This window comes from Coffea arabica, chromosome 2e, assembly GCF_036785885.1.
Source record: "Coffea arabica cultivar ET-39 chromosome 2e, Coffea Arabica ET-39 HiFi, whole genome shotgun sequence".
NCBI lineage: Eukaryota > Viridiplantae > Streptophyta > Magnoliopsida > Gentianales > Rubiaceae > Coffea > Coffea arabica.
Window position 1 is genome coordinate 44,263,421 of NC_092313.1, and position 13,230 is coordinate 44,276,650.

The window sequence follows — 13,230 nt, forward strand, 5'->3', positions numbered from 1 at the left end:
TCCGTTAATCATTTGGATACTTCAGTAAATTCCCAAAAGGAAGAAGTATCAAAAATGATTAGTGTACTTGAACGAAGGCTTGCCAGCATCAAATTTGATTCACCTTTGAATGCATCTTCTTTAGCAAATTTTGTTTTAAACCAAGAAAAAGAGACTGCGTTTCTTCAAAAACAAATTGCTACTTTAAAAACCACAGGTGAAGTTCCAAAATATGATGTTGGGCCAGCAGAACCTCCTCCACTGGTAAGCTCAGGGTTTGGAGCCATTCCTTTAAGGAATTGGCCTACCCCTTTTTATTTTGGAAATGTTACTACTCCTAATCATTCAGTCTTTTTCCCAGATCAGCCACAACCAGTTTCAACACCTTGGGATATTGCCAAAGTTCTTCGTGAATATCGCAGGAACAAAAAAGCTCAGGCAAAGAAAGAAAAAGAAAATCAAAATGCGGAGGCTGAACAAAAGAAGCAAGAAGAAGAAAGACAGAGAAAAGCAAAACAGGTTGTACCAGAGACTTCTTTAATGTATACAGTACAATCTAACCCTACTTTTTCTGTTCACCAGGAAAAAAAGGCGGTTGAATCTACTAGAATCTATGAAAATCCTTTATCCTCTATGTTAGAGGATCTTCATCAAGATTCAATTCCCTGCCTTACTACCTCTAAAGCTGACAACAATTCAGATCAGTCTCAAATATCTGACAATGATGAAGAAGGCTTTTCAGATATTTCAGAATCAGGCTCTTCCGATATTTCAGAATCTGCTGTATCTGAATCAGAATATGAATCCCCAGATTCAACTGAATTTTCTGATGAAAATAAGAAAGAAAATCCTCTTATTTTAATGAATTCTGTTGTTGTTGATGAACCTGAGGATGAAGAGGAGGGAGAAGAAGAAACATCGACTAATAGACCTCCAAGACAAGATCTCCCAAAAGCAAAGGGAGTACATTTATTTTCAATAGATGATATTCCTGCTGGAAAATGGGAAGCAAAATTCCAAGAATTTCATGCTTGGTTGACTGCTCAAAATTTTCATGAAGAATCTCATTTTGAAATTCTCTCAACCTTTACTGCTCATTTTTCAGGAATTTTAAAAGATTGGTGGACTAGCCTTGGTGATGCTGATAAAATGACTTTCTTGACCAGACAAGATTTTTCAGAAAATATAAACATCATTCATCCGATGTTTATTGGAGATGTCAAAGAAAGCCGAGAAACTAAGCGAAAAGAGTTTTTTCAGATGAAATGTTTATCTTATGATCGGAAAGATATAAATAGGCATTTCAAAAGAATGACTAAACTTTTTTATACTCTTGGTGCAGATATCAATCTCAAACAAGCATTTATAAGTTCACTGCCGAAATCACTTGCAGAAGGAGCTGGGATATATATCCATAACAAATATGGATCAATCCTTAGTCTCACAACAGGGCAAATGAGACAAGCGGTTTTGTTAGCTCTTGATGATTTATGTCACAACAGAAAGGTTATCCGGGAGTATCTCAAATGAGATGTTTGTCTTGATCAAGCTTGCAAAAAGCCCGAGCTCGTTATCAAAGGAAAATGTAAGGCTTGTGGACCCTTCAAGCAAAGGAGAAAGTTTAAGAAATTCAAGACATTCACCAAAAGCTATAAACAGTTCTCCAGAAGACCTTTCAGAAAGAAATGGAGATTTTTCAAGAGAAGGAATAAACAGTTCAGAGGAAAGAAAGGAACCAAATGCTTTGTCTGTGGAAAGCCTGGACATTTTGCAAAAAACTGTCCGCAAAACCAGAAGGGAGTACATCTTATTTCAGAAATTCAACATGAATTTAATTTACAATTCTCTGATTTAGAATCTGAATTTTCTGAACAAGAAGAACAAACTGACTCTACTCTTTTGGCTTTACAGGAACCAGAAATTCTTATGGCAAGACCTAAGGAAACTGGGAAAAAGCCCATATATCCTAGGCACTTGTTCATCTTCTTATGGACAAGTATTCTACGCCTATTCCATTAATTGCATTTTTTGATACTGGTGCTTCTTTATCCATTATGAAAAAAGATGTTTTACCAGACCGTTTTTGGATCTCCTATTTACTGGAGCTGATGGGAAATCTTTTTATACAGATTATATCACAAAAAATCCCATTTCTCTCAAAATCCTTCCAGATTGTGTTATCACTACCCAATTCTTAGGAGCCAATCTTGATTCCGGAAAAGATCTTTTACTTGGCTTTGATGTCTACAGAGAAAACAAATTTTTCATTACAGCCAGAGGGATAAGATCCAAAAGGTTTTTTAAATCTTTTATAGAAATTCCTAATCTTTATCTAATAAAGGATGAAACCTCTACTTCTTTAGAAGACAGACTCAAGAAATTTCAATAGAAAATTATCAAGGAGTCTTGTGCTTCTAACCATCAGGAGTTTTTACAAAAGTGTGATCATCCATTGTGGGAAAATTCTGATTTTTATAGCCATCTTCCTTTAAAAAAGAATGCAGATATAAATCCCACAAAAGCAAGCCATTCTGGAATGAATCCTGAAGATTCTAAACTTGCTAAACAAGAATGCCAAGAACTCCTGCAACATGGTTTAATTGAAGTCTCTGATTCTCAATGGGCATGTCAAGCTTTCTATGTCAATAAGAGATCAGAACAGGTAAGAGGGAAAATGAGGTTGTTAATTAATTATCAACCCTTGAACATTTTCCTACTTGATGATAAATTTCCTATTCCAAACAGATTTACAATTTTCTCTCAAATTGCGAAAGCAAAATGGTTTTCAAAATTTGATTTGAAATCTGAATTTTGGCAATTAGGAATTTGTTATCCTGAGGATAGGCGTAAAACTGGTTTTTGTATTCCAAATCATCATTATCAATGGAAGGTGATGCCCTTTGGTCTCAAGACGGCACCATCACTTTTTCAAAAAGCGATGATAAAGATTTTTCAGCCTATCTTACATACAGCACTCATTTATATTGATGACATTCTTCTTTTCAGCCATTCTTTGGATGAACATATCAGATTGCTTAACCAATTTCATGATCTTATAAAGCAATATGGTGACAAAAGAAATTTCATATTTAGGAATGAAAATTTCAAATGGAACTTGTACACCTGAGCAACATGTTGGACAATCTGTCAAAGATTTTCCAGAAGAAAATTTGACAAAACAACAGGTACAACAATTCCTTGGTGTTGTCAACTATGTAAGGGAATTTATTCCCAAAGCTTCAAAGCATATTAGTCCTTTGACTAAAATGCTCAAGAAAGATCCCCCACCTTGGGGAATGTCCCAAACAAAAGCAGTCCAGAAGTTGAAAGAAACCCTCTTGGGTCTTCCTATTTTACAGGGAAAAAGATTTTACAGACAGACGCCAGTGATAAATACTGGGGAGCTATTTTGCTGGAAGAAGATCTTACTAATGGGAAAATGCATTGTTGTGGTTTTGCTAGTGGAAAATTCAAAGCTTCTGAACAACACTATCATTCCACTTTCGAGGAAATACTAGCGGTAAGGAATGGAATAAAGAAATTCTCTTTCTTCCTCATTTCTCAACATTTCTTAGTTGAAATGGATATGGGATCATTTCCCAAAATGCTGCATTTTAAGCAAAAGACCATCCCACACCCACAACTCCTCCGTTGGGCAGCATGGTTTTCCCAATACTCCTTTGATGTTAAACACATTAAAGGGAAAACTAATATTGTTGCTGACTTCTTTTCTAGGAAAGAACCTTTGCCTCAACAAGACTTACCACAAAAGGTCTTACCTTGTTTCATGTTCACCCCGGTCCAAGACCATCCTCCAGAAATCCATGAAATACCGTACCCATGGAAAAAAGAAAATATTGAAAGAATTAGAAACCAATATGAGCTTGAACTTTTCCGCTCATATGGTGGATCAATACTCAGTCCCTTTGGTACAAATCCTGAATACCCTTTCTGCCAGATTTTCATTGCCAATCCTACTGAATTTCCAAAAGAACTATTATGGTATTTTTGGTGCTTGTGTCATCAATATCATATTTTAATGGAATTTCATAGTCCATTCTTTAATAGACCATTGGCTCAAAATCTTAAACAATTTTTTCAATGGTTTAAGCCTTTACCCAATTGGAAAAGTCTGTTTGCTTCCAATACAAATCATATTCTTTTCCATTTTCATCGACCCTGTCATCTCATAAATAACCAAATCCAAGCCCTATCCAATGCAGTTATTTATAGGGAATTATCTCATACTATTTTAGACCAAGAAGTTGAATATGGAGAAGCTCAGAGATATATATTTCAGGAAAACAGATGCATTCCTCTTGAAATTTGGCCAGGACCCTATGGATCATGGAATTACCAAAATTCTCATCCTTATTGGACCCAGATCCGAAAGGCTAAAAAACAGTGGACTGATAGAATGAATTCATCAGAATTTCAAGATTCTCAGATGCCTGACAATTTCACTCAGGACCCAAGATCTTCCAGTACACAAAGATCACTCCATAAATACCGCCCAGAATGGAAAAGCATTGAAAATAAAAGGAGCCATGATGATTGGATTGAACAAATGAACATCACTGATCCAGACTCTACACCTTCTGATACCCATGATGAAGACTGGACAATCTGAAAACATAAGGACCCACAAGGCCCCAGGATCCCACATGTTTGCCACTTGGTTTACCACTACTTTTTAAATAAGCTTCATCCTTCATGAAAGGCCAAGTTACTGTTGTCAAAGAGTCATTTGTCTTTTCAAGTCTTTAAGAGTCATTTACCCTTTGAAGTTTGTAAAGAGTTGTCCTTTCAAGGTTTCAAGAGTCAAGTTGTCCTTTAGTTTGGAAAAAGGTTATTTGTCCCTTTGGACATCTCAAGAGTCACTTTGTAATCTATAAATAGATGAGCCATATCAGTCGAAAGGAGCATCGAGTCTTGTACCAAAATCTATCAATAAATTTCCAGTTTGTTTATCCATATGACAGGCTAAAGTTTTTAGTTTTCTCCCAAAGGAAGGCCGAGAAATCCTCATAGCTGCGTGTTGCTTAGAATATCATAGCTTTGTTATAATTTGCTCTTGTGATAACAGTCCCTTGAACTTTTGAAAGCCCAGAGGAGAGAGGCTGTTGTATGTTCGGGAATACCTTCAAAGAGCCAAGTTATCTTAGACACCAGATTTACGCAATACCAGCATGCTTGTATTGCAACGGTTGAAACAACACTAAATGCTGGAACTGTGTTTGTCACCCTCTTCCCAAATTTTAACATGTCTTTGGCAGATCCTCATCTTCTTGATGCTCTCAAAGTACAGGTTCAAATTGTTGGTGTAGATCAGGTCCACGATGCAATTGCAGCAACTCTCCATTACCAGATGGTATATAGAGTTCAGAATCATGCTCTTGATCTTAAAGTTCTTGGAAGTGAAGATGCTCTTTTAATTCAAGTTGATGAAAAGAATTCGACATCCTGCACACATGTTCCAAGACAGATTTCTACATCAGATCTAATTCAATTATTACCCAATAGTTGGATTACTGATTATGAAAATCTACACACCCAGGCCAATAAAACTCTTGAGTCATCCAACTCAAACATCACAAAGACAATTGAAGGGAGAACTTCTATCTCTTTTGATCATTCTCATTTAAAATCTTCTTTAAAAACACTTCCTTCTATTTTACTTGCAGAGATTCCAATGGAACTACCAACTGAGGAAAGCAAGGCATTGGGATGTTATGATGAAAATCACCAAAAAGGTTTTCTCCAAGATATTATTAATCATTTTAATGATAATGGAGAAGCAATTTACCATTTTCAGGATCCTATATCAGGCCATATTTATTTTGATACTTGTACAAGGTGTGAGGAGTGTTATTGGGCAGAACAACTAGAGCTAGATGCTTCTGAGATTTCTTTTAAGAAGAGATCCAAACCGGTTGACCCACAACCCTTTGAACCTCGACCTTGCAAGCCCGGTCCAAAGCCACAAGATCCTGATGCAGACAGTTTCCAGGCAGCTCGTAGTAGTTTTGATGGATACCAGATTCCTTCTTCATGGGTTTATCAGGCACCCAAACAAGAGAAAATCTTGCATCCTTACTATCAAAAATGTCTAGCCATTCTCGAAAAGGAAGCAAGGAACCAAACGAAGAAGCTTCAGAAGGAAACTAAGCCAATAAATAAACTACTACCCCAGTCTCCAGAAATCGGTTCTCAACCTATTCCATGTTTCATGTTTCAAGAAGCTGATTTCCCACCGTTGGATTCATTTGTGAAAAATGGTTCTAAACATACCCCAAAGATCCAAAATGCTGCTCCTATTGTCCTACCAACTGGAGAATCTGCTACCACAGATATTTCTTATGAAATTCTCAACTGGCAGACAGAAAACTCTTTGGTACAAAATTCAGCTCTTACCTCTATTCACCAAAATGTCTCAGAGGTATCTCAACAGGTGTAACAGCCCCACTTTCCCCTAAGGCGAACCAAAGGGGTTAGCGGACTGCCTGCCCAACTCTCGCCAGGACTACGGATCAGTTCACGTCGATCTAATACGTTTCGGGATAGTAAAAGCGCGCTCGGACCAGCCACAAGTATCAAAATAACAAAATAAAAGAAAAATGAAAACGATGAATAGTGCCTGGAATAGTAGAATCCGGAATCCCACCAAACATTAATACATAGCAATCCAACCTTTACAACCAAATCGGCATGTCAAAAACTATTCATCATAGGTAGACAAAATTCGGTTTGCCAATCAAAAATGAACCCAATACACATTAGGGTTTCATTCAAAAAAACATTTACAGGAGCTCAACTTGACAACCAACTAACACAACCTTTTCCAAAAGTGGTCATTTCCTGTAAGGAAAACAAATGGAACGGAATGAGCTTAAGCCCAGTGAGTTACTACCACATAAGCAACAAAGAGCATATAGCACAACCTTTCATTTCAAATACACAATTTAAAAAAATAAAACCAGTCGGCAAAAGGATACGGACGGCTCTCAAGAGCCCATTTCCACGCTTACATTCTTGATCCAATCTCATTGACTCTCCGTCAACGTTTATGAGTACCAACCGTAGAACCCACTTCACTCCCATCCCTTCCACCAAACATACCCCAACCGGGCCCGCACTCCAATCAGTAGCTTTTGGTAATACTCGAGTATACCGGAACCAAGAGTCTCATTACTACAAGATTCCCCAGTACAGTCCCCGTGGCATGTCAATTTTCACGACCAATCCCTCGCCGGCTCGATTCAATTGACTACCTACGGGGTTGAGCTCAGTAATACAGTAAGGCCATTGGATATTCGTCCAAACGACACCAAATCAGTTTTCCATGAATGAAATTCAATATCTCATATAGCAAGTGCAGTCTTTCAGTGAAACGGTAAACAGTCATGAATGGAATCACAAGGGGGTGAGGGCGGTCAAGTACACCCTCACCTCAATCACTTCCAATAGCCAAATAAGCCTTCAAGGCATCACTTTCACATATAACAAAGCCACGTAGTAACATTTAAGTGAGTAGTATACTCACCAATTCAGTAAGTGAGGTTTCATGCACCGCCGTCCAAAGTACGTCGTGCACTAACGTCACGCCCTAGAACATGTAAACAATTACCATAAGACTCGATAACGAGTCACAAAGCCATGCCAATAACTACCCCAAAAGGGTTTCCTATGCATATATAAGCATATAAGCAAACCAGAAAATCAGGAAATGGAACTCATTTGTCCCAACAACAAAAACAGTTTTGGCCTCCTAATGCGGTAATGGTACAAAATGCGCTACGCTTATCGGATGAGGGTGTAAGACCCACCATCTCGAAGCTAAAAGACAGGGCTACAACAATGTAGAAGGCCACTCAGTCCAAATCCTAGCACAACTAGGTCAAAAATGCAGAAAACCAAGCCAGAACCGTAATTGCAGGTTCCCAAATCACACAAAACTGTAATCAGTCTAACTCAGTCTATACAGGTCCAAATGCATTGATTCCAAAGGCATACGGTAGCTAAGACATCAAGATACATTTCATCAGAAGACACAAACATCCAAATCCAAAGCAATTCCAGTCAAAACAGACGATTACAATCGCAGTTCGCACATTCTGATCACCCAGAACAGCAACAGTAAAATAGACATATCTCACTCTACACTAATCCAAATGACCTGAAATTTTCCAGGCACTTCAAACTCATCAATACCTACAACTTTCATGTTTTGACCAAAGTCCAATTCGGCCTCTAACCCTATGATGCAAAACCGGACAGAATTAGGGGTTATCAACCCTAACTTTTCTCATTTCAATCCAAACCCAAAATTGATTGCAATTATCAATAATTCACACCTACTAGAGTCATTATAAGCCATTGCCAATCATCAAAAATAGCCACAACATCACATTCATATTAAACCAGAAAATTCCTCAAAAAAAAAAAAACTCCACCAAATCAACTCAAATCAAGAAATAAATCACACATTCCATCACTCAAGCCACCATTAGGCACAAAATAAGCATCATTAGATATAAGAGGATGTTCAATCATCACTTACCTAGTAAACAAGAGAAGAGGAGTTGTAGACCACCTTAGCTCTTCCAAAAACTTCACCAAACTCACCACTAACACTAAATGGAAAGATTGTATGGAGTGGAAACTAGTTTGTGTGATTGATTTGGATGATTTGAGCTAGTGGAAAGCTTGAAGATTGAAGAAGTTTTCTTCCTTCTTGGCAAGAGAGAGGGCCGGCCACAAGGTGAAAGAAAATGGTGATTTTTTGTGAAATTTTTAGATATTTAACCAATTTTGGTCAAAAGTCAAAAAAAAGTGAATAGTGTTCTTAAGTCAAAACCAATCACCAAGTGACACGTGGCACTTCATTAATGCATTCCTATCCTTTCTTTTCTCTCTCACATCAATCATTTCACACACTCTACTTATCTCTTAACACCCGATAAATTTTACACAGTATCCGGAATTTAATCTTATTGACCGAATTTTTCCGAACTTTTCGCACTAGTGGGTCCCACGTCCATAATATATTCTTAATTTTCTAAAAACTCTCCAATACTAGAAAAACTATAATTACTCATAAAATCCACCAAGAAAATTTTCCTAAGCCAGAAAATGCAGAAAACAAGCAATTAAAGGGGAAAAACCCTAGGAAAATTCTTAGGGCAATACGGGTTCTCACAACAGGTAAGTACTCTTGGTACTTCCGTTAATCATTTGGATACTTCAGTAAATTCCCAAAAGGAAGAAGTATCAAAAATGATTAGTGTACTTGAACGAAGGCTTGCCAGCATCAAATTTGATTCACCTTTGAATGCATCTTCTTTAGCAAATTTTGTTTTAAACCAAGAAAAAGAGACTGCGTTTCTTCAAAAACAAATTGCTACTTTAAAAACCACAGGTGAAGTTCCAAAATATGATGTTGGGCCAGCAGAACCTCCTCCACTGGTAAGCTCAGGGTTTGGAGCCATTCCTTTAAGGAATTGGCCTACCCCTTTTTATTTTGGAAATGTTACTACTCCTAATCATTCAGTCTTTTTCCCAGATCAGCCACAACCAGTTTCAACACCTTGGGATATTGCCAAAGTTCTTCGTGAATATCGCAGGAACAAAAAAGCTCAGGCAAAGAAAGAAAAAGAAAATCAAAATGCGGAGGCTGAACAAAAGAAGCAAGAAGAAGAAAGACAGAGAAAAGCAAAACAGGTTGTACCAGAGACTTCTTTAATGTATACAGTACAATCTAACCCTACTTTTTCTGTTCACCAGGAAAAAAAGGCGGTTGAATCTACTAGAATCTATGAAAATCCTTTATCCTCTATGTTAGAGGATCTTCATCAAGATTCAATTCCCTGCCTTACTACCTCTAAAGCTGACAACAATTCAGATCAGTCTCAAATATCTGACAATGATGAAGAAGGCTTTTCAGATATTTCAGAATCAGGCTCTTCCGATATTTCAGAATCTGCTGTATCTGAATCAGAATATGAATCCCCAGATTCAACTGAATTTTCTGATGAAAATAAGAAAGAAAATCCTCTTATTTTAATGAATTCTGTTGTTGTTGATGAACCTGAGGATGAAGAGGAGGGAGAAGAAGAAACATCGACTAATAGACCTCCAAGACAAGATCTCCCAAAAGCAAAGGGAGTACATTTATTTTCAATAGATGATATTCCTGCTGGAAAATGGGAAGCAAAATTCCAAGAATTTCATGCTTGGTTGACTGCTCAAAATTTTCATGAAGAATCTCATTTTGAAATTCTCTCAACCTTTACTGCTCATTTTTCAGGAATTTTAAAAGATTGGTGGACTAGCCTTGGTGATGCTGATAAAATGACTTTCTTGACCAGACAAGATTTTTCAGAAAATATAAACATCATTCATCCGATGTTTATTGGAGATGTCAAAGAAAGCCGAGAAACTAAGCGAAAAGAGTTTTTTCAGATGAAATGTTTATCTTATGATCGGAAAGATATAAATAGGCATTTCAAAAGAATGACTAAACTTTTTTATACTCTTGGTGCAGATATCAATCTCAAACAAGCATTTATAAGTTCACTGCCGAAATCACTTGCAGAAGGAGCTGGGATATATATCCATAACAAATATGGATCAATCCTTAGTCTCACAACAGGGCAAATGAGACAAGCGGTTTTGTTAGCTCTTGATGATTTATGTCACAACAGAAAGGTTATCCGGGAGTATCTCAAATGAGATGTTTGTCTTGATCAAGCTTGCAAAAAGCCCGAGCTCGTTATCAAAGGAAAATGTAAGGCTTGTGGACCCTTCAAGCAAAGGAGAAAGTTTAAGAAATTCAAGACATTCACCAAAAGCTATAAACAGTTCTCCAGAAGACCTTTCAGAAAGAAATGGAGATTTTTCAAGAGAAGGAATAAACAGTTCAGAGGAAAGAAAGGAACCAAATGCTTTGTCTGTGGAAAGCCTGGACATTTTGCAAAAAACTGTCCGCAAAACCAGAAGGGAGTACATCTTATTTCAGAAATTCAACATGAATTTAATTTACAATTCTCTGATTTAGAATCTGAATTTTCTGAACAAGAAGAACAAACTGACTCTACTCTTTTGGCTTTACAGGAACCAGAAATTCTTATGGCAAGACCTAAGGAAACTGGGAAAAAGCCCATATATCCTAGGCACTTGTTCATCTTCTTATGGACAAGTATTCTACGCCTATTCCATTAATTGCATTTTTTGATACTGGTGCTTCTTTATCCATTATGAAAAAAGATGTTTTACCAGACCGTTTTTGGATCTCCTATTTACTGGAGCTGATGGGAAATCTTTTTATACAGATTATATCACAAAAAATCCCATTTCTCTCAAAATCCTTCCAGATTGTGTTATCACTACCCAATTCTTAGGAGCCAATCTTGATTCCGGAAAAGATCTTTTACTTGGCTTTGATGTCTACAGAGAAAACAAATTTTTCATTACAGCCAGAGGGATAAGATCCAAAAGGTTTTTTAAATCTTTTATAGAAATTCCTAATCTTTATCTAATAAAGGATGAAACCTCTACTTCTTTAGAAGACAGACTCAAGAAATTTCAATAGAAAATTATCAAGGAGTCTTGTGCTTCTAACCATCAGGAGTTTTTACAAAAGTGTGATCATCCATTGTGGGAAAATTCTGATTTTTATAGCCATCTTCCTTTAAAAAAGAATGCAGATATAAATCCCACAAAAGCAAGCCATTCTGGAATGAATCCTGAAGATTCTAAACTTGCTAAACAAGAATGCCAAGAACTCCTGCAACATGGTTTAATTGAAGTCTCTGATTCTCAATGGGCATGTCAAGCTTTCTATGTCAATAAGAGATCAGAACAGGTAAGAGGGAAAATGAGGTTGTTAATTAATTATCAACCCTTGAACATTTTCCTACTTGATGATAAATTTCCTATTCCAAACAGATTTACAATTTTCTCTCAAATTGCGAAAGCAAAATGGTTTTCAAAATTTGATTTGAAATCTGAATTTTGGCAATTAGGAATTTGTTATCCTGAGGATAGGCGTAAAACTGGTTTTTGTATTCCAAATCATCATTATCAATGGAAGGTGATGCCCTTTGGTCTCAAGACGGCACCATCACTTTTTCAAAAAGCGATGATAAAGATTTTTCAGCCTATCTTACATACAGCACTCATTTATATTGATGACATTCTTCTTTTCAGCCATTCTTTGGATGAACATATCAGATTGCTTAACCAATTTCATGATCTTATAAAGCAATATGGTGACAAAAGAAATTTCATATTTAGGAATGAAAATTTCAAATGGAACTTGTACACCTGAGCAACATGTTGGACAATCTGTCAAAGATTTTCCAGAAGAAAATTTGACAAAACAACAGGTACAACAATTCCTTGGTGTTGTCAACTATGTAAGGGAATTTATTCCCAAAGCTTCAAAGCATATTAGTCCTTTGACTAAAATGCTCAAGAAAGATCCCCCACCTTGGGGAATGTCCCAAACAAAAGCAGTCCAGAAGTTGAAAGAAACCCTCTTGGGTCTTCCTATTTTACAGGGAAAAAGATTTTACAGACAGACGCCAGTGATAAATACTGGGGAGCTATTTTGCTGGAAGAAGATCTTACTAATGGGAAAATGCATTGTTGTGGTTTTGCTAGTGGAAAATTCAAAGCTTCTGAACAACACTATCATTCCACTTTCGAGGAAATACTAGCGGTAAGGAATGGAATAAAGAAATTCTCTTTCTTCCTCATTTCTCAACATTTCTTAGTTGAAATGGATATGGGATCATTTCCCAAAATGCTGCATTTTAAGCAAAAGACCATCCCACACCCACAACTCCTCCGTTGGGCAGCATGGTTTTCCCAATACTCCTTTGATGTTAAACACATTAAAGGGAAAACTAATATTGTTGCTGACTTCTTTTCTAGGAAAGAACCTTTGCCTCAACAAGACTTACCACAAAAGGTCTTACCTTGTTTCATGTTCACCCCGGTCCAAGACCATCCTCCAGAAATCCATGAAATACCGTACCCATGGAAAAAAGAAAATATTGAAAGAATTAGAAACCAATATGAGCTTGAACTTTTCCGCTCATATGGTGGATCAATACTCAGTCCCTTTGGTACAAATCCTGAATACCCTTTCTGCCAGATTTTCATTGCCAATCCTACTGAATTTCCAAAAGAACTATTATGGTATTTTTGGTGCTTGTGTCATCAATATCATATTTTAATGGAATTTCA